This window comes from Dromaius novaehollandiae, chromosome 1, assembly GCF_036370855.1.
Source record: "Dromaius novaehollandiae isolate bDroNov1 chromosome 1, bDroNov1.hap1, whole genome shotgun sequence".
In the NCBI taxonomy this organism is placed as follows: Eukaryota; Metazoa; Chordata; class Aves; order Casuariiformes; family Dromaiidae; genus Dromaius; species Dromaius novaehollandiae.
In genome coordinates this window covers 187,251,588-187,273,121 of record NC_088098.1, presented here as the reverse complement: position 1 = coordinate 187,273,121, position 21,534 = coordinate 187,251,588, and positions in this window count along the sequence as shown.

Here is a 21,534-nt window from a genome sequence, read left to right as displayed (position 1 = left end):
TTTTTTCTCCTTAATCTTCGGAAAATGAAATGTTAATGGACAAAGGAGAAAAAGACTAAAAGCAAGAGTTGTTTGATTTTTCCTGAGGCTGCTCGCACGTGATCAGCAAACAAAGTGGATTAGACAGTGCTTTTATAACATTTCAGGAGGAATTTCACACTGTCCAATATGGGGTTCCAGGTACTTCTCACACAGAAAAATTTTGACTTTACCCAATTTGTAAGTGCTGGGGGCCCAAGTGTCCACACTTCCTTTATTCAAGTCAGAAGCTTAAACATGCATCTTGCATAAGCAATGGGTTGCAAGCTGCAGCTGAATATCTACTCAAACCTGGGACACTTTTGCATTCTCGCAGTGCCCCGTCTTTCCCGGATTCTCCAGTGTCCGGCAGGAGTGTGTGCATGGCACAGACTTTCGTCCGTTGTGGGCACCGCGGGAGCTTTTGGTCCTCAACTTGGCTACCAGTTTTCCTGAAACTCACCTAGCAAGTCCCCATTAGGCCAGGACATGAGCTTTCACGGGACTCCCAATTCCCCGGCTGCCCGTGCAGTTCATGTGTGGGGGTCTCACTTGGGCTTTCTGTCTCTGGGGAGAGCCATGGTGGCCAAGGGCAGAGGGACGGGCCTGCCCACCCTTACGCCACATGTCTGTGAGCAGCACAAACAACCGAGTCGAAATCCAGCCTCAGATGCAACGGCCAGCATGAACTCAGAGCTTCGCCCAGCTCTGATGCACCCGGGAGAAGCTGCCCAGCGGCTCAGGCATTACTAGGACATACGCGTGCAGCAGGGCTGCATAAACCACATCTCTGAAGGAAACCAGGCTGAAAATAAGAGCAGGAAGCTAGTTTATGAAACATATCTTTTTTCCTGTCAGAGGAAGCCAACTACCAGCCTACTGGCAACCTATATCCGTAGACCAGAAAGCATACAACAGATCAGAAGTCATTTTCTGGCACACACACACACACTTGTCTCCCATAAATACTGCTCAGGACGGAGCAAGCCATGTATTGTCTCTTAATGTCCCCATTAAGCAGAGCCACACAGATGGTAATTAATGCATCATGACATGACTAAATTATAAGAAGAAATTGCTGCAACTAGAAGTCACCACAAGAACAGCAGACTTCAGATTAGTGTTCATTTTGAGATCGACTCTTCTTTCTTTGCGTGAAGAGCTAGGGACCAGCTATTCCACATTATGAAAGATTTATTTGTCTCCTTTCCTGAGTTTCAGGTCATAATGGAGCTTTGTTACCTCTAGTAGATTCATGTACTCCTTCCCTAGTGCTTTGTTAAGTAATAATACTTACAAAGCAATAAAAAGAAAAAGAAATCACACACACAAGGAAAGACCCTCTGTATCATCAGTCCAGGGTAGGTGAATGCCTGTGTGTGTTTGTGTGTGCACGTAGGGAAGAGGGGTTGTTTATTGTGCTGTCCAGCACAGAATGAAATAATTTATGTACCTTCTACATGCTAATGTATCTTTCATTTAGGTAATAAACCACATCCTTGTATAATTTAGCCAAACAATGGAGCTGAGAGAACACCACTACTAATCTTCAGAAATCAACTGTGCCTTTTCAAAAGGGATTTTGTCCTTCTATGAATTGATCAAACTTGACAAGTAATTTCAACCTAATGTTCACGGCTATCCTCTTCTCTCCTCGCCATCTGTAGGTGAGAAATCCTATTTTCTGGAAGTGACAGGGTAATGCAGGAGGCTGCAGACATCTGTAGAAAAAATAGTGGTTTTCCCAGAGCTACAGAGAAAATGAGGATATATTCAGGAAGGACATAAGCAGGGCTTCTTTTCATATAGTTGATAAGTTCTTTGTGTCTGCAACCGTTCATATGAAGTCATGATTTTTGAAGCCACTAGGCATAATGAAAGCAACTAAGAAATTAAAATGTCCCTGTATTTAGAAGTCCAAGTATTTAAAACACAATGTTGGAAATGCTCTAGTGGAATAGCCTTGTTCTTGTTAAATATAATAAAGACTCTCAGAAGATATTCATTCTGCAAACTTATTGCATCAATGAAAACTGCATTACAGGCAAAGAGACTAAATGTAAACTCAATTTGCTTCCAGATTTATTATAAAAATGTCAGCTTTGACTGAACGCTGTTCAGTCTTACATCAAACAATGCGGGAGAGATTGGAAAAAGGCCAGTTATCACCCAGCCAGGGTCACTAACATGACTGAGATTAAGCCAAAGCAATTTGCACAGCTACAAAAGAGTCTTGTGCAAATTTTATTTTCTATCAGAAAGTACTATGCAAGCATCTCAGGGCCCTTCTAGCTGCAACAGGACACTTCAGGGAATACAAAGCAGCCCCCGTGCACCAGTCGATGGAGATCCTGGCACCCATGGGCTGAGAGTGTTCAACAGGAATATAAACCTTTCTCTGTGCAATGCATATAAATGCCACCATGTTGAGGGAGTCGCTCATTTTTTTCTCAGAGATCTAAAGAGGCATTTCAAGGTGGACAGAAATGTGAGGCTGACAGGGATACATGGTGGCCCACAGATGAGTTTTGATCCAAAGCCAGTCAGAGGTCTATCTGAACTGCACAATTGTGCTAGGCACAAGGGATGGCTGGAGAGCGACAATTCATTTCAGTGTCATGAGAATTTTTGAGATTTTGAAATCTGCTTTATTTTCCCATTAGAAAAAAAATCACAATGTTTTTGAATGTTTTTGCAACAGGGGATTATACCAAAACAGATTGAAAAGGTCACCCATAAGATTGAAAAGGTCAGGTCTTTCAGATCTTTCTCTATTTTTCCCCCTTTGTTTCCCTCCGTCATGGATATAACCAGACAGTCCACTTCAAACCTCACTAAAGCATAATGAAAAAACACTGTCAAAATGAACATATAACCACAAATGTCTTTTTCAAGAAAAATCTAAACGTTGTCAAAAATATATTTTTTTAATCACAAAAACATTCTGCACCAATACTAAGCATCTCTTCTTCCCAGACAACCCAGTGGGAGAAGAAATTAAGCCCCTTTCTGTTAGGTCCTGCTCAAGAAAATTATCTTCATCTCAAGGTCTGATCAGTGTTGGTTCATGAGGGTCATGGGATTTTCTGATTGCAAAAGCCAGAGTTGCCCCACAAAGGCATCAGCAGCAGAAAGTCAGAGGAGCAGTGACAGGATCTGTGTGAGCAGAGAGACAATATTTCTTGGTCACAGAAGTCACTGGAGTGGGATTTCTGGGCAAGGAAAATGTCTCACATGGCTTGTTTCTATTTTGATAAGGGGAATGGGATTTCATTTCCATTCTCTGTAAATAAACAGTTATTTGCTCCACATTTATTAGCCTCCATTAATGGCATCACTCCCCTAGGTAAAGAAAAAGCAAAACAAAAAAAATTCATATTCCTTTATCAGTTTTTGAATCATCTAATCCAAGAGAATGCTATTTTTTTCCTCTGAAGCCATTGGGCATCCTGAGGTAGAGAGCATAAACTGGTGGCGAGGTCCCAAGGAGATAAAAGCCCAAGTTAACTGGTGCCTTGCACATCCTATCTGCTGCACATGAGAGTCTTCTTAGCCCATATTGCCGGTTGTCTCAGCTTAGGCGTTTCCAAGGAGGAAAGCGCAAGGCAAAGGGATGGGAAGGGCTCTCATTACTGCTCAGCTTGGTTTGGCAAGAGGTGCCCATTGGAGCCGTGCTGGGGACAGGCAGCTCTCCCTAGCACCGTGGGGCAAGCCGCTTCCCCTCCTGACTGAGGGAGGAGAGCCAGAGCACACGCAGCAAACCACCAAACGAAGCTAGGAAAAGCCCTGATGTTTAGCTCCGTCTGTGCCCTTCCAGGGCCCAAATGCTCAGGGGCAAAAATCTTGAAATAAGATAAGGGACAGCAAGACACACAGCTATATGGCTGATCCTACAAGATGCTGAGCACTGACAGTTCTTGTTGCTGGAATTTCATGTTAGAATGCACAATAAATCAGATTTTGATGAGCATGATGTAAATAAATTGCTGTCTCATCTTCCCTTACTACTTCAGAGAGACAGAACTCCTTGATGAGCACTTAGCTCTCCTCTCGTCCTGCCCGTGCCTGCATCTGCTTCATGCCAAACCTCCCCTGAACGATGGGACAGGACATTTGCTCAGATCAGGTAGGGCTGGAACTGCCACCCCCACAGCCAACAGAGAGATGGTCCTTCATTCAGTTCCCCGATCTTTTGAATTATTAAGGGAAACAGGGCAAGAGTCCCATGCCATGGAAACCTTCGTTTTGTTCTGAAAAGAGAAGTGGCCTAAATTACTGACAATTTCCATGAAGCCATAAAAGACTGCCAGTATCAGCAAGATAGGATTCAGTCCAAGGCTCCTCAATATTCGGAGGGATGGGAGGACATGGAGTCACCAGGGTAATCTGAAGCAGACGATGAATGTCCTCTAGGTTCTTCTGATTAAAACTGCAGATCCTACAACTCTAACCCTAGTCGCCCGCTGTGGAAAGGGGAGATTAACCTGGGTCCCAGAACAGATAACTCTATCTTCTTCTTAAGTTACATGTTAAAATTCAGTCTCCTCCCAGGAGACAGAGTGCATGGATATTGCTTTTTCTCTCACTGTAATTAGGAAAGTATAAAGAAGTAAACATTGCTGATTGCATAATAACTTGAATAGCAGAGCCAGCTGCCTTTGTGCTGTCTGATTGCTTTATTAGCACGCTAAGCTTACCTACACAGCTAAGGAGGCTGAATGAAGGAGGCCTTTTCAACTCCTTGGGGGTTATGGGGTTTTTCAAGATGCTGAAGCAATCTGTCAGCTTCTCCTCCCATCTGCACTGGTGTAAACCTGCAGCAAGCTGGCTGGCTGCCCCAGGAGCGTGCCCGGGTGCGTGGACACCACCGGCTGGTTTGCTTCCTTGGGTCCTGCACATTCCTCCTACCTCTCCCTTCCCGTCGACTCTCTGGTCATTAGGAGCAATTTTTTTTAATGGGATTATTTTCTGCATGATCTGCACACACCAGGGGTGATTCTGATCTCACCGAGGCTCCCGATTCAGACAAATCTTCACTTCCATAAAAGCCTACTTTAATGTCAGCAGGACTGGCTGTGAAGGCTGCTTTCTTGACTAACCCCTCAGGTGGGAGCATCAGAGCTCAACACACCGAAGGGGATGCATTTACGTCTTTTGGAATAAAAAGCTCACGCTCCGCAGTCAGGGGTGGAGATGACTTACATCCACCGGGGCTGGAGCAGAGGGAGACTTGTAACACGTGCAAAAGCCAGTGGGCTAAACATTTAGATGCTTGAATGGAGCATGTGCTTGAACACCTTCCCCTCTGAAGTCTTCCTTCGGTCTTTCACTCCATTAAGCCCCTAATGAATTTATTCCTTGTTCACACCTCAGTGGCAGGGGTATTAGGCTTCTTTACACAACTGGTGGTGCAATTCAGTACCAGAAAAAACAGAGCACGGTCCTTTTCCAGCTCCCACTGATGTCAAAGATTTCTTTTCACAGCAAGACACGTCCTTGATGAATTTCCCTCGCTGAACTTTTCCAGCCATTTCACAGACAAGTGAGGCTCAGCAGTGCTTCCTTAAAGAGCCACTGTATTCAGAAGGAAAAGGCAGGTTTCCGAGGACCAGGTGGAAAATAGAGGAGCCCTCCTGATGAAGCCCAGCGGGGACTGTGCCCCCAGCCACCAGGCAGGGACCCACCGCCTTGTCCTGGCAGAAACCCACGCCAGCTGCTCAGAAGAGCAAGCCCCACCGAGGGCACCAGGATGAACCTTGCGCTTGTGAAACGATACTTCGCGACGCGACTCCCGGTAGAGGAGCCAAGAGAAGACGACGAAGAAGCATCCTGCATTAATGTGACACTTTTCTTTTGTCAGCCAGGCTCTGACTGTGCTCAGATGGAGACAATAATAACTTGGTGTTATTTTGTTTCCAAACCAAACACGGATGAGACCTTTGAGATCAGCTGGAAACCCTGCTGATGCCTTTAAAACACGTCCATGGGAGGAATACAAAGCATCTTCAGTAACATTTATTTCGCACAGCATAACTATACTTGGAGAAGGGGGGGATGCTCATTAACAGCACAAATATACAAACATGTGTTTTCAAGCTATTAATATAATGGCTAATGTTAATGGAAATATAATAGAATGAGATGCTTTTAAAAGTATGGGATTTAGCACAGTCAGAAAAAAAAAAGACATTAATGAAATTTTAATGAGAAAATCAGCTTGCAGTAATTTTACAAGTAATGATTATTTCCATTACCTGAATAGCTTTGTCTTTGGTGGGACACGTTTGCAAGGTGTGCTCCTGAAGGCAGCAAACAATGTGTTACAGACCACAGCTGTGACAGTCCTGAGAAAGAAACATGTTTGGGGGTTTTACTGTCTGCCTGGAGGAAAGGCTAGACCCCGGCCAGATATTTTCCCCTGAAGAGAGGGGAAGGATCTTAGACATGCTTTGGCAAATGGCTGCCAGTCACTCATGATCTCATATCTCAGCTCTCTCAGTCTCTCCTTGGAGTCACCTACACTCCTTCTTGGAGATGGAGCTGAGGCTCTTGGCTTAGGTAGTGCACTTCTCCCTCTAGGATCGTGTGCCCATTTATTAAGCATCTAATTAGGAACCCAGTATAGACCAAATAAGACATCCAATCTTATTACTGCACACATGGACACATACACACATACACACTTTTAGATGTTTCCAGTTTGCTATGAAGCAATCAAAGATGTAGTTGATCACCTTGATGAAGTTACTTGCCTCTGTGACATGCCAGCACAGGGGGACTGTCACAGCTTTTCAGGAGTTAAGGGACTTGGGGAAGGGTTGCGGGAATGGGGAAGGGAAGAGTTAGAGAAGGAAAGGGTAGGGAAGCATTTTGGAAACAGAAGAGATGTGATGGTGCTAATAAGGCTAGGAGGGCCAGTTTTTCCCCTGTATCATAAGATATTCGTCTCCTCTAACTTGAGATGCCAACAGAGCAGCCATATCCACCTGAGCTAGCCACTCGCAGCTCCCTGTACTGTCCTTGGGGAGAAACAGGCACATTTAGCCTTCGACTCATCTGACCTCTTTTGGACCCTGGGAGGAGGTGACCCACACCTTAAGGCACCTATGTCTCTTCACAGAGGATAAAAGTGATCATCTCAGAGCTTGAGCTCTACGCCACAAACGGCAAGATGAATCCAGCCAGACGTAGTTAATCCTCACAAGATTATTCTATGGTTAAGCCAAGTGTATATGCACACACCACTTTTCACCACTGAGGGTCCCAAGGAGAGAGCAAGAGAGCCTTATTTTCAGGGAAGGACCTGTGTGATTTCCACCCTGTATACTGCAGTTGCAACTTAGATAGCTTGAGTATGCCCTATCTCTACCTATGGTGGAGCATCACTGCAGTCCTCTGCCTGGTTCATGTCTCCCTGAATCCAATACAAATCTGTTTGAGAAGCTGTATCTAAGTAGCATAGTTAAAGTCATACACATCTTAAAGGACACAGCCTCAAAGAGACATTTCTTGCCTTTCCCTGAATCTGATGTCTCAAATATCTTTTCATCCACTCCCGGTCCTGCAGCTGTTAGAGAGAAATAACTTCTCAATAAGGCAAATCATCTCTGATCCCCCCTTAAAGTGCCGAATTGTGGAAGAAAGCCGGTGGAGAAATCTCGTGTGGCAAAGGGCTCCTCCCGGCTCAAAGCTTCCAGTGCCAGCCACTGCTGGGAGGAGATTCATAGATTTTAAGGCCAGGAGGGAGCTAACTGTCTAGTCTGCACTCCTTCAGAGAATAAAGTGCCTTTCGATTTCATTCAGTAATTCTCACACTGAGCTCAGAGCTCCTTGCCAAGCTAGAGCATACATTTTAGAAAGACATCCAATTGCTTTCTGAGTTTGCCAGCAAGACTACAAGATGTGAGAGTATCCAGGAGTTGTGTTGCTATGGTGCCCTCTTTTTTAGTACTGGTCACACTTTGCAGCAAAAGTAAACTTAGGCTCGTCAGACTTAAATGATTTGTTAATTTTATGTTCAGTGCTCTCTCCCCACTGTTACTGCTTGCTCAGATAAATGGTGTATAAGCAGAGAATGTGGGCAGTGTACCTTGGCAGGCCAAAGTCCAAGCAGTATGCTATTACCTGAGTTTTTCTTTTTTATGCTTTTCTATTTTGGACTTAAAAAGGTTAAAATGAAAATTTGAAGCCGAACCTTCATGCCTGAACTGCAAAGACTGTAATACACCAAAATAGCTTTGACTACTTCGAAATTGTAATACCCATGAAATCAAGTGGACACCTCTAACATTTGGAAGTTGCTTGAGCAATTCTCCATCGTTTTCTTTTCCCGAATGGATTTATTCTGTCATTTGTTTTTGTTTGTTTTCTTTCCAACATACTATGAAATTTAAAATTAAAGTTCTACTCTGAGGGGAAAGGAGTGGAGGAGATGTTATAATTTATCTGAGCTGCTAAAGCAGATGGGAAAAACACAGAAAAGATATTGTTTGTCACCTGCCCTTTAAACCAGAGTATATTTGAAATATGTACCATATTGTAAGGAACCTTTATTGCCATTTGCAGCATTGCTTCAAGCTTGGCTGCTTGCAACTTAATTTTTCCAACAATTTCTATCTAAAAGCGAATTGCTTATTAGGAAATAACACGGCACACATGGATCATGCAGAAAAACTTCTTAGCGTCGGCAGAACATTCAGTCATGAAAGCGCACTGAAATTGTGGGGTCTTGCAGAGCTCTCACCTTGCAATGCACACAGAACCAAAGTGATCAAGCAATGTATCACTGACTCACACCAATTTTCTTGCTATTTCTCTTGTTAATTTTATTTTAGTGAAATGTAATCTCACAGGATTTCATTTTAATCATTGTCATATGTAACACACAAATGGATCAGTTAAAATTTGTCTTTTTTTTTCCATTTCACCAGCTGAATTTCTTGTGGCATGAACTTGTTTGCTTTAGGTCCTGATTTAGCAGAGTACTTAAACATGCGTTTAATACTCAGTGGGTTATCAGTAGAATGGTTTGTAAACATTTGCAGGATGGAAAGAGCATGTCTGATCTAAATCTGTCTCTATAGCCAAGGAAAACAAATGGAAAAAGAACCCGATCAATTTTTGGTTGTCCATAGCTTTTCTTTAAGTGAAAAGCTGGACTTTTGACCTATAAATCTCATTATACTGTGAGAGAGAGATCTCTCACCTAGCTTTATGGTTTAAAATGTAATGTTTGCTTCTAAACCAGCTGTGGCTGCCTTTATAACCAAGGAAACAAGGACTTCTGGGTGCAGCCACCAGTCTCTGTGCTATGTGTGTTCATTGTGGGCATCTGTGCTGCACCCAGTCCTCCCCACACAGCCATGGAGAGTGTAGATGCCAGCACTGGGAACATTTGCAGCTGGCAAGATGTATCCCAGCAACCTTCCTCAAGGATAAACCTACTTTTTCCTTGAAACTAGAAACCCCCAGATTTTCAGCTTTAAACTCAAACAGCTGATTTCTTTTTTCAGTGAAAAATTGAAGCTCTTTGGTGATAATGGGGGCACTTCTTCCTTCTTAGCCCATCTGAAAAAGGCAGGTAATCAGATCAAGTTGTTCAGCTCACAGGATTTATTTGTGTTTGCAGCACACTCTGAAGCTTCAAAGTGACATGTAAGTATTATTGGACCCATGTTTTAAAGACTGTCTATCATAAGCCTTTTTGCTGCATACATGAGCTTATTGATGTCCTTTGTAAACATCCATGAAATCTCTCTTGTGAGGAGTCATTACTTGTTCATTCCAATACCCCTTTAAAGAGTCTGTAAGAATAAACTATATGCACATACACATACACATACATATTTATGCATATATATATATATATATATATTCTTTAAAGCTTGGAATTATCTTGGAAATAGATAATCCAAAAACGAATTAACTAGGCATGAGTTGTGCCTCTTCACCTTCATTTTACCTCCAACATTTACGTATGCACGACAGGCTTGTTTTCAATGTCTCTGCCTGCATTAGTGACACCTCAGCCTGTTACTACACAGATATGCGATGGTGAAGTCACAGTGCTGAGGAAGCGAGAGGATTACCGTCTCCCCAAGTGACTGGGCAGTCACTGTCTGACTGCAGCAGTTCCTGGAGTATTTACTGAGTGCACATGCTGTTTAGCTTAATACCAGGACAGCCAGAGGCCAGACAGAAAACAAAGCAATAGCAGTAGATGAATAATCTGCCAGGAAACAAGGTCATTCAGGACCCTGGGCTTGCGCTCTCAGTGAGGCAGCCCAAGTCCCAGGACTCATTTCACTAAGGCTGGAGCAGAGGGTGAAGAAGGGCACCAAGCAGCTCAGTCATTCTCTGAAGACTGACATGCAGTCGTCAGGGAGTTTTCTCCTGGCCTACCTCCAGGGCAAGTTGAGCCCCAAGGTAAGATAGGCAGGTCTTCAGACCTTTTTGCTTGCATTAAAATCCCTTTCATATTATGTTTAATTTCTGCTGTTCAAACTGGGAAACGCTTCAGCTGAAGCTAGCTGGCTGCTCTCAATATTCCTGTGACTGGAGATATCTTTTATCCAACCAGTGCAAAAAAAATTCAGATAATTGCCTTTCATTCTCTGCCTTCACCCCATCTCTCTGAGAGCAAGGGTGCTGCTGCCTGACCCTCTGCTACAGCCATGGGCTACATGGGAGTAAGTCCTAGGGATGGCCAGTGGTTTCCTCTTACTCCTCTCACTTCCTCTGCCTCCTTTTTCTGCCAAAATATAAGTTTCTCTTCAGCAAAGTAATGGAGGAGAAACAAGCGATTATTGGGTCCAGTTATGAATGGGAGGTTTGGGGGTCTCTAAGAAGGGAGTGGATGAGGTAAAGGATTTGAGAGTTGCTGGTAGAGGGTGGAGGAGAAGTATTTTGAAGGTTGCAATCCCTAGCAAAGGGGGTTGTCATCATGTCTTTCACCAAAATTCCCTCTTCCAGACATATCCTGAAAAACTGCTTCCTGTAGGACCAGAATTAACATGCCTTTCACTTGTAGGAGGAAAGGCTCTCTACGATCCATGTGGGATCTCAGTACACCAGTTTTCCTAATGTAGAAGTCTCCCTTTTAATGGAGGACTCAGCTGGATACGGACAACCATGAGGGACTTCAGCCATACCTGGCCAGGGACAGAAATGAGCATCTGTTTAGAGGAATTAGTGCAGCTCCATGTCTAAGTGGGTCTGTCCTGCTGAGATGTAAGAAAGAAATTTCAAAGGAGAAAGCTGGTCTCACTAATGCCATGCAGTCCTGTACCACTATGCCTCCGCACTTCTGAACCTCAGCGACCTCATGTGCCACTTTGCTGACTGCACCCAACCCTACAGACTTGCCCCAAGTTGCAGCGATAGCAATCAGGGATCTAAGTTACTAAGGGGAAACATTTCAAAAGGGGCCTGGCTTGGCCCTCTTCTTTTTGCTTGGTGACACTTTTTGCCTGTAAAACTGCACTGCCATTTTTGCACTTGCAAAACACCTCTCTGTGTATTTGCATCTCTCCCTGCTCTCCTTTACTTCAGCAAATAGCTGGAAGTGGCCTCAATTTTATCTGAGCTTGCATTTCAATTGCAGCTGGAAAGTGTCCGTGCAAAATGCTAGGCTGACCTCCTGAAAATGAGGCCCTGAATTACTCCTCTCTTGTATTTAACTTCCGATTTACCATATGGTAGGGAGATAAATTAGATAGGTTAATTAGAAAGCCATGGAATTCTGTTCATCATTATGCTATGCAATCATAGATACATCTCGCCTTTAGGACTCTGAATATGCTGACATGTCGTCTTTTCTGCATGCCAGCTTAACAGCATCTCCATCACAATAAAGAAGCGGGAGGGGGAAATGGTTGGAGTAGCCAAACAAATCAGGAAAAACAACCAGCTAAACTGAGTGCTTTCTAATCTAATCCATTTAAGTCATACTCAATAAAGCTTGCCAATGATCCCTGGCCTCTCTGCTGCAAAGATCACAGAGGCATCTGATTAGAAAAACGTACGTCTTCTAAAAATCCTGTTTTAGAAAGATTTTCATTCTGGACAGCCAACACACGATTTGGGAACAGCCTTTTTTGCAAGTGTGGGGTGAAGGGGGCCTTCACCAACCTTACCCAGACCCAGGAGTCCTACAGAAGCCTGTCTAACCCTGCTTTCCGCCTGCTACGAGATGCCCTGCCAAAAGTAAATAAGTGAAACCAAAATAGCTCTCACCATTCCTGCATTCAAATTGTTTTCTGAAACAAGTTCCGGACTGTGAAATCCAAACCTAGTTTTAGACACAAGCAATAGTAGTCACAGGTGCAAGTGTCCCCAGGAACCTGGCCCATTGGCAACATATATACTTCATGTTACATGACCTATAACAACTTGTCCTAGGTAAGTTTCTTGGGGCTTGGGAAATGGGAGTGAGCAAGGTTTTGAAGACAGATTAGGAATGCAGTGAGGAAAAGGACAGCCATGCTGTCACAGCATGGGCAGAGGAGCTTACCAAATTTGAGGAGGGTTGTCAGGAAAGGAGCCACATGGATTTTTTGTAAGACTCATTTACATTTTTTGTCTGAATCTTGTGAAAGCCAGAGCAAATGAAATCTTGATTATATGTTGTAAAAGAGTACAGATCTTGCAACACATGCTGTTCATTTGTGGCTGTTTATTTGCCTGGGGAAGAACGACTCTATGGACTGTTTGCATCCATTCTGTAGTTGTGTTTACTCCCAAGAGGAGCCGAGGTTCTCCACTTACAGAATAGCTGGTGTCAGTGCCAGAAAGCAGTGCTTTTTTGCAGCAGCCTTGAGCAACCTAATGCTCCACTGCAGGCTCTGGTGATGTTCTCTAGCAGGGTCACTCACTGCCTTGCTCCTTTCCCCCATCTTGCCAGAGCAGATCAGCCTGAATAATGGGGTAAATGAGATGTTTGCCCTTCTGGAGGTGGGTTGCATTTGTATGCTGTGTTTCACGTATGGTATGAGAGCCAAGAAACCTCTCAGGGTCTTTCAGACTATTCAGGGATCCAGTCCCAGATGTTCCCTCCCTGGGAAGGACCCAGCTCTACACCCAACCTTAGCCGCTGAGCACAGCTTTACTTGCAGCGGCGATGTTCAAAGCACCTTCCACTGTTACAGCCCAGCTTCCCCAAACTGCTGCTGTCTTTGCCACCTGGAAGCATTAGAGGACGTGTGAGGTATAAGGTATTGCTGTTCAAGACAAATCCAAAGGTTCAGTCACAGAAGAACCAATTGATGTGGGGGGAAACGGTGGATCGATATTCAAGAAGAGACACAAACTGGCCTCCCTCACCTCAGCCAGCAATGGGCCGGGAGGGCAATGCAGAATAAAGTAAAGCACAGGGCCCCTTCCTACCATGTCTGCTGAAGAGGTCACTCTTACTCCATCGGCGCTCCAACTCTGCCCTCTGCCTGCTCGGGCTCGGGCTGCCGGGGTGAGATAACCTTCCTTTTCTACTCCGACTGCTTTGCTGCCAGCCGAGCCCCCACTCAGGCTCCATCCCGTCTCCGTGGGGGATCCCGCCAAGCTGGATCTTCTGTACAGCCACTGTTTCACTGGGCCCAGGAGGCATGCTGACCACCAGAAGATCAGCAAAGCCGCATGGCCCGGGACTCTCTGCCCCACACCCACACCGCCTGGAAATCCACGTGAAGAAGAAAGCATAAAGGCAGCTGTGAAGGTGCAGGGAAGATGCACTGTTAAAAGAGAGTTTGTGGCTTCATGCTGATGCACATGAAGAGCCCATAATATTGGACAGGATTTTTCGGTTGGAGCTACGAGCCCCCATGTCCTCACACTTTCTCTGGAAAACTGGACAGGAATGAAGACATGACCAGTAATATTTGATACCTGGAGAACCACTCAGTCACCTAGGATTTGCAAATATGTTTAAACTGAGAAACAATCCAGTCTTGAAACTTGCTGCCAGACTCTGTTTTTATTTGCTCTGGTTAAAAGGTTTCAATGTAGCATTAATGTACACTGGTTTTACTGGGAATCAGACTGTAAACTTTAGTGCAGCATATGGCATTTTGTTGTACTAATGATTAGGTATTTACAAGCATGCAATTTTATGCCTACGGCTAGCTTCCTTCAAGTAGTAGTGGTTTGCACATATGGTGCAGATTTCCTATAAACAAAGAGCTTAAATGGAATAGCAGAGCACTGGCAGGTTGTACCGGAGTCTGATAGCACCTTAAAGAATTGCAGTTTCTCCCTTGCTTGTTCTTTGGGGCATGCAGCAATGCACTGCTTCTAACCATTACCTACAGTGTGCCCCACAGAAAATATATTTTCCATTCTGTTCATGGAATTAAATTAGCACTGCTATAATTCTTCCTTTATGAAGTTAGAAAATACATAAGGAACTTGTTTCTGATCTCCAGCTGATGCAGACACACAGCACTTCCAGTATAAGCGAAATCTGCTCCAATCTTGGACCTCCTTCTTTGTCAAATGCTCTTTCACAGTGCTCATGACGTCTCTGATTATTTAAAATAGTTAAAAATAGATATGGGTTAAGAGCACCTGAACCTTTTCTTACTCTTCCAAGAGTAATTTAGAAAACCTGACAGGGTTCATCATTCTATTCCTGATCTGTATAATCTCTTACAATGCTGGCAGTTGAATACCAGCTAGATCAAGGGAAGATGACTACCCACAAGTAAGCTGTTGAAATAAAAAGCCATTAAGCAAAAGGCTTAGACATAATTTAGTGCTGACCTTCATCAGCTGAAATGTTTTTAGATTTTAAGTGAAATCACAAGCTATAATTATTAGTGATCTCTGAGACAGCGATCAGAGAAAGAGTTTTTTGCATGATGCAAGCAGCACGATCACAAATGGAAACACTGTAAGTCTCAATCAATCAGGCAAGGTCCCTCTGTTGTAATTAAATGTCATAGCCTTCCTTGCTTCTTCAAATGTGCTTCGCACTTTGTACTTTGGCACCCTCATGCCACCACCCCATCACTATTTATGGTACAATCACATCTGCCACAACAATGGAGGTTTTGAAAATGTTTTACCTGACTTTTAACAGATGGATGTTAATGGGATATTTATTTACAGAATAAAATTAAATCGAAGCTGAATCTTAATGCACAATTTACATAATCAGCTTTGTTCTGAGCTGGTGAGCTGTTTTCCCCAGCACTTGGGACCCTTCAGTCACAGCTGCATCAAAGAAACAGCCACTGAGAATGGAGATTAAACAATTTCCTAAAGCTAGAAGTCTTGATGAGAATCTATTATTCCATATTAGAATCTCATAATTTCTCCAGACACCGCCATAAGATCAAAGATGTATGTTAGAGCTTTGGCATAGCCCAAGATCAAAAGAAAGAGATGTTCAATTTGCATTTAGAAAACATTTCTGTCAATTATACTTTTCTAAAAATGGAAAGTTCAGAGAGTTTACCTTACATGTGCAAAACAACAACAAAGCCTATTAACCCGGCGGCACAGAAAGGCTGAAAAGTTAAAGTGAACATATTTACAATGAGTTCGATGAAATTTGGTTGTGCTATTTGTGCAGTACAAATCCAATCCTCCATCGTGTTCATGCTCAGCTCAGCTAGAGTTTTGCCGCTGGCTTTCAGGACCGCAGGATCAAACTAATAGACTCAATGATGAAAAACCACTCGGTGGTTAAACTGTAAGCTCACAGCAGCCAAGGCTACGTGAATGGTGGTGAACAGCCAGGATCAGGTTCGGATCTCACCCCCACGGATTTGCGGTACCACATCGCTTTCAGAGCGGCTGGTGCAAGAATTGGCCAGGGGCAGCCTGGTTCATCGAGGGGCTGGGGAGCTGATTTCGGACTCAGGAAACAAGTGTTTGCTGCTTGACTCCAACAAGAGTGAACTAAGTAACCTCAGTCAAGTGACTTATCACCCCACCACCACCTCACTTTGCTTCTGTACCGCAAACCTGGCACTTTCCCTCTTCCATGGGGTGTTGCCTGGATAAATACATTAACGGATGTGACCATCGCTCAGGCTCAGACTCTTCCCACCTAATCTTAGCTGCTCCAGGCTCTCTCTGCAGTCAGTGGAAGAAGACAGGCACCCCTGGAGAGTGATTCATCCCCTCGAAGATCTGAATTGCTCTCTGGGAAGCCTGTCTCTCTCCATCAGTAGCAGAAGCAGCCTCAGGTGGCTGTGTGCCTAAATTAGTGCTCTCATTTAAGTGCCTCCACTTAGGCAGGATGAATCTGGGCTTTGGAAAATGCAGTAGTGTGCTCCCTATCAGATAGACAGCTGTCTGCTTTAAAACCAGTGAACGGCCTCTGTAGGTAACAATTTCTTCACACAGCTTATAGCGCAGAATTGCTGAGCCTCATTTTTTGCCTCTCACCAGATAGTGGAGGCTGCATGAACACTGTAAGAAGTACGCTTCCAAATTTGAAGGTCAAAAGAAAGACAATCAAGGATTTTTGCCCTGATTCAGCCTAAAGGTTAAGTGAATGAGTTCCACCATATCGTGCATTTAAAAGTACTCTCATGGCTAATTCTGAGCTGAATTGGGACCTACATTGGGAAGATTAGACACAGGCTGTTGAGAACCCGGACAGCCAGCATCATGACAGAGCAGGTAGGTTTTCACCTGTGCCACAGCTATGAAGCACATCCTCAGCTTCATCAAATCACAAGCAGAACTCTGCAAACTCTGCCTTCAATGGGAACAGGAGCAAGCCAGGGATCAGAGAGAAACCTCAAAACACCGAACAAATTGCTAAACTGCTCTTTAGGGAGGGGTTGCTGAGACAAGTGCAAAAGGATAATCTGGGTGCTATATGAAGATAGTACAAAACCAATTGTATTAGACTACCTAACAAGAAATGAGAACAGGAAAGTCAGCATTTGCACGGAGCCCAGCTACAGGCAATAATCCAATTTAAGGGAAGCAAGAGGCTGATGGTGACCTTGCCAAAAATTCAGCTTTCCAAATATAGTACTGACAAATGAGTAGTGTAAAAATAAGTGCTAATCAGCAACAATAAGGAGAGAGAGAAACAGAGAATTTGTCTCTCTCTGCAAAAGGTAAATCATGCAGCATAAGTATGACATCTGTCCATTTCAAAACAGAATAGTTATCAGTTTCCAGGAACTTGCAAATCAGTGAACACCCTAGGCACCACTAAAATGACAAAAAATGAAGCTTGCCCTATTTTTCCCAAACCTGCCTTAATCTTATCTTAATGAGTTGTTCCTGCCAATACCTACTGCCACATTTTTCCACCATTCATGATATACATAGGCTGCAAGAGCTGGCCCAGCCCTCCTCACCAACACCCACTCAGAGAGGGGAGACAGGACAGAGACGTGTAGGATGCTGTGATGGCACCACTGAGGACAAGAAGTAGCTGATGCCATTAGCTGGGAGCATGGAGCAAAGCAGAAAATGGACACCACTTAGGACTGTTCAGATACAGTCCTGTGACACTTTGCAGGTGGTTCAGCCAAGTATCACCATCCATGCTCTCAACTTTGGATAACAGACTGAGCTATACTCATGAGCATCTGCTTTTCTCCCATCATCAAGAAATGATCCTCCATAGTAGCCCTCAGCTTTGTCCAGTCTGTAACCAAACATGAGAAGATTAGAGATTTGTTACATCTAGTATTTGAGCGTTTGCTTTTCACATGGTTCTCCACAAGATTAGGCATCAAACAGAATTACTGCCCAGCACAATCACTGTTATCTCAGTACATGGCAGACTCGGGCAACCTTTAAAGCATGAGTCACTTCAATCTCTCTATGGAAGATGCTAACAATGTGTACCAGATGTAGACTTGTTATAATCAGGAAGTTCACAGATCCAAAGCAGTGATCAAGGGGCAAAGAGCTCAGAAAACCAAATTTCTCCAGGAACATCATTAGGATTCAGGAGAAGTAACATTTTCCCCTGAGTATTTTTCCTAACTTTCTCCACAAGTGTTCCTGTGAGTTAAGCTCTGCCCAGAATAACTCAGTTTTATTCACAAAGTAATAATTTTCCCTCACGATGGAGAGATCTGAGTCAGCTGCTGAATGGCATCTCGCATAAAGCGAACCCACAGTCTGAGGCTTGCAGCACAAGCTCCTGAGCTCATGAGATTTCCCCATGCTTCCCTCGTAACCTGGTGACATGCCTCTTCTGCCAGGACCATCGCGAGTTCATCACTTGGAGTGCAGGATATATCCCTTCTCACTCACATGGCTCCAAACCAAATGCCTGTTTTGTAGCTAACTACCTTGACAGTAATTATATAGGTAATAAACAGGAACCTCCAGCTGGTGACTCAGTTCCTATCCGAAGACAGGTCAGATAAATCACAGCTTGAAGGTGCCTGTTTCTCCCTACTGACTAGAAGCCTTGGGTGACTAGTGCAGATCTGGATGTCTAGCCCTGGGCACCTAAGGTTAGGTGAGATGAACACTCCTGGACTCCTGGCAGAGAGATGCACACCCACATTTCTTTCCTCCCTATGTACCCCCGGGGATACAGTAGGTGTTAGTGTCCATGCTACTGGCAAAGGAGCAGTTTATTTCTTTAAACAGGACACAAATCACTTTGTTAAAATATGGAAACATGACCAAAGCTCCTGACACTATCACTACTACTCTCTGCAGCTCTGCAACAGCATCTTCATAAGCCCCCTCCTGAATGTTTTGACAAATATTACATCTAAACACAGTAAGCGAGACAGCTAGAAGAAAAAGAGTGTCTGAAGGCACAGAAGCATAAACATGTTCCCACCATGGGACTGAGGTATTTAGCTACATTTATTTATAATCCTGTCATTAAGCGGGAGCAGCTTACTGACTGCACATCCTTTTATTAATGGTCGTTCTCCCAGTCCCTCTTCTTTTCTCCTCGTTCTGATGCACTCAGCACTCCTCCCCCTGCACTCCTGAGAGCTAACTCTTTACCTTTAACCATGAGAGATTTGCCTCAACGTCTTGAAGCCCTGAAAGCAGAAGAAAATACTCCACACTTTAAGCTTCTGAAATAAACAGCCATTACTTGTATTTGGCCTGGTGTTGTCTGAGTGAAATACAAGGTGAAAGATAATTCGTCCTTTAAGTAATTTGGTGCCAAATGACTTAGAGACCTATAAGCTATAGTGACAAGATGTTTCTTGGGTCCTGTTGCAAGAGGTAAACCTCACTGTAACCTTTCCTTTGCTTTACAGTGATGCTCCCTACAATTACACTGCAGAAATCTCCTTGCGGCTGTCTTGTTAGATTACCCAAAGATTCCAGTATTCAGTCTGAAAGATTATGACAAATTGCTCTGTAGCAGGGGTGTCCAACACAGAGAGAAAAATGCATTTCCAGACACACTGGCCACACCAGTTGAAATCTGATACATTTTTCAAACATCAGCATATCAATAGGCTGTCTGTCTCCTGTGTCAGCAGGTCACTTCAAACTGGCATGTCCCTTGAGACTCTAAGCAGATATGCAGCCAAGTACCAACTTAAGTTATGGAGGAGCCACCAAAATACCACTTTTGGCAGGCTACTTGCTTGCTATGGAGTATCTGAAAACCTGCATTGTTTGACAATTTGAGAAACTAGGAGGGACCTCACTGCTCTGTGCAGATGATGTGGACCTGCTGTCTGATCCATTCACTCCTGTGACCCACTGTGATGCCTGGGATGAGGGATCCTCCTTTTTTCCTTGAGGGCCACCCCTCCGGTATAGTTTTCCCCGGATTCTCAAGCAGCGGGTGCACAGAACAGTGACTGTTCTCATCCTTTATGGGCCACCCTTCTGGTATAGTTTTCCCTGGTTTCTCCTCACCATGCCATTGATATCAGGGGCGTCCCCACTGATGGGTGGGTCCTCAAGTCTGCAGGCCAGCTGACCATGGATCCAAGGTATGTTTGTAGCCAGTCAAAACAATGCCAGCCCACAGTTGTACAAAAGCTGTGTGTCTCTAGCCCTAACAGTGTTCATATCAACAGGTAACTCAGTGCTCAGCCCACAGCACTGCTGGGTGGGTAACAACACGCCCATTAACAGGTCGTTCTCCAGGGTTCCACAGCACGGAAATGTTTATGGTGTGGGTCTGCCGAGTCACTTCTCCTTTGTCTGGACTTGTCAATCATGTGGTCATTAGAGGGTGGCACACCCAAGCTTCAGCAACCCCACAGTGTGGTGGCTCCAGCTGTGGTGCACCCCAGGGTTCATTAACTCTTGAGGAGCACCCCAGAGCAAGCCCTTCTTCCCTGGGCTGCACCATCCGGAGTCCCATGCTTGCCCATGTGGTGTCTGTCAATTGAGTGCTGGGACCAACTTTTCTCACTGTAATCCTCTTGTGTTCATCTTCTTCCCTTCCCAGGCTACAGCTGCAAATGACAATTTATCTATGAGAAACAGGCCCTTGTCCCTAGAAATAGCGTTCCTCACAGCCTAAGCAACCCCATGGAGTGGGACACCTCTTTCCTTTCTCCTCCCACGTGAGCGCGACACAGCTGTGGGCATAACTGTGACCTGCCTTCATTATTTCTGGGCCTGTATCCCGAAGGCAGGGCCTTATGCTGTGAGCCTTCAGTTAATGGGCCTGTTCTACCGAGAGAAGATAATGATGAGTTGTAGCTGTCCCATCTTTTAGTCTGTAAGCAAGACAGCATGTCAACTTCTAAGCTGTGTAAGATGAAAAAGTAAAACTGAAGAAAGGGCACAGAAATGTGACTGCTGAGTTGATGTCAGTGAGCAACAATTTGAGACAAAGAAGTGAAATCATCAAACATTCAGAGAAAAAGGCTCTGCAAGGACAAGATGTAAAAATTCTAAGAGAGGAAGCAGCAAGACCAAGGAACAGAGGAGGCACTTCTCCACCTGCCCAGTAACTGTCTGGCTGACAGGACCCACTGCGTGACTGAGCAGGGCTGGTACGAGCATTATTGCTTAGTCTTGTAGCATGCTCATCCCAGCCCCTTCCTGTGCATCTGGTAATAAGTTACTGTGGTATGTGTGGTCCTGCTTTCAAGTGTCCATGTCCAATGGAAGATGACTGAATAAAACTGACCCAAGGCCTGAGGATGATCCTGATGTCTGGCTAAGGTCCTGGATGTTTACTCCTTAGAAATAGCCTGCAAGCCAGTCTCCATGTCAGTGGAGCACCCTGAGGAATAGGATGAAGATGGAAAGAGCAGGCATAAGAGACCTTCCTTAGTTTATGCATGTCCTTTGGGAAGAGGAGATATTGGCAGTCAAGGTTCTCATGAGGAGAAAGAATCAGGAGACAAGATATCCTTTATCACCAACAGATAACAAAAACCGTTGGGACTTGCTCTCCTCACTCACCCACACAGCAGGCAAAAAAGCAATGATCTCAACATCCTAGAGACCTTCAAAAAATGCAAAAGACACCAGACAGTGCTGCCTTACTTGTTTTAGGAGATGCCACAGAAATAACAGTAGCATCTACATGTTCCTGAGATTTTGCCCCCATCTTGTTCTTTTACTATCCTTGATAACATTCAGGTGGCT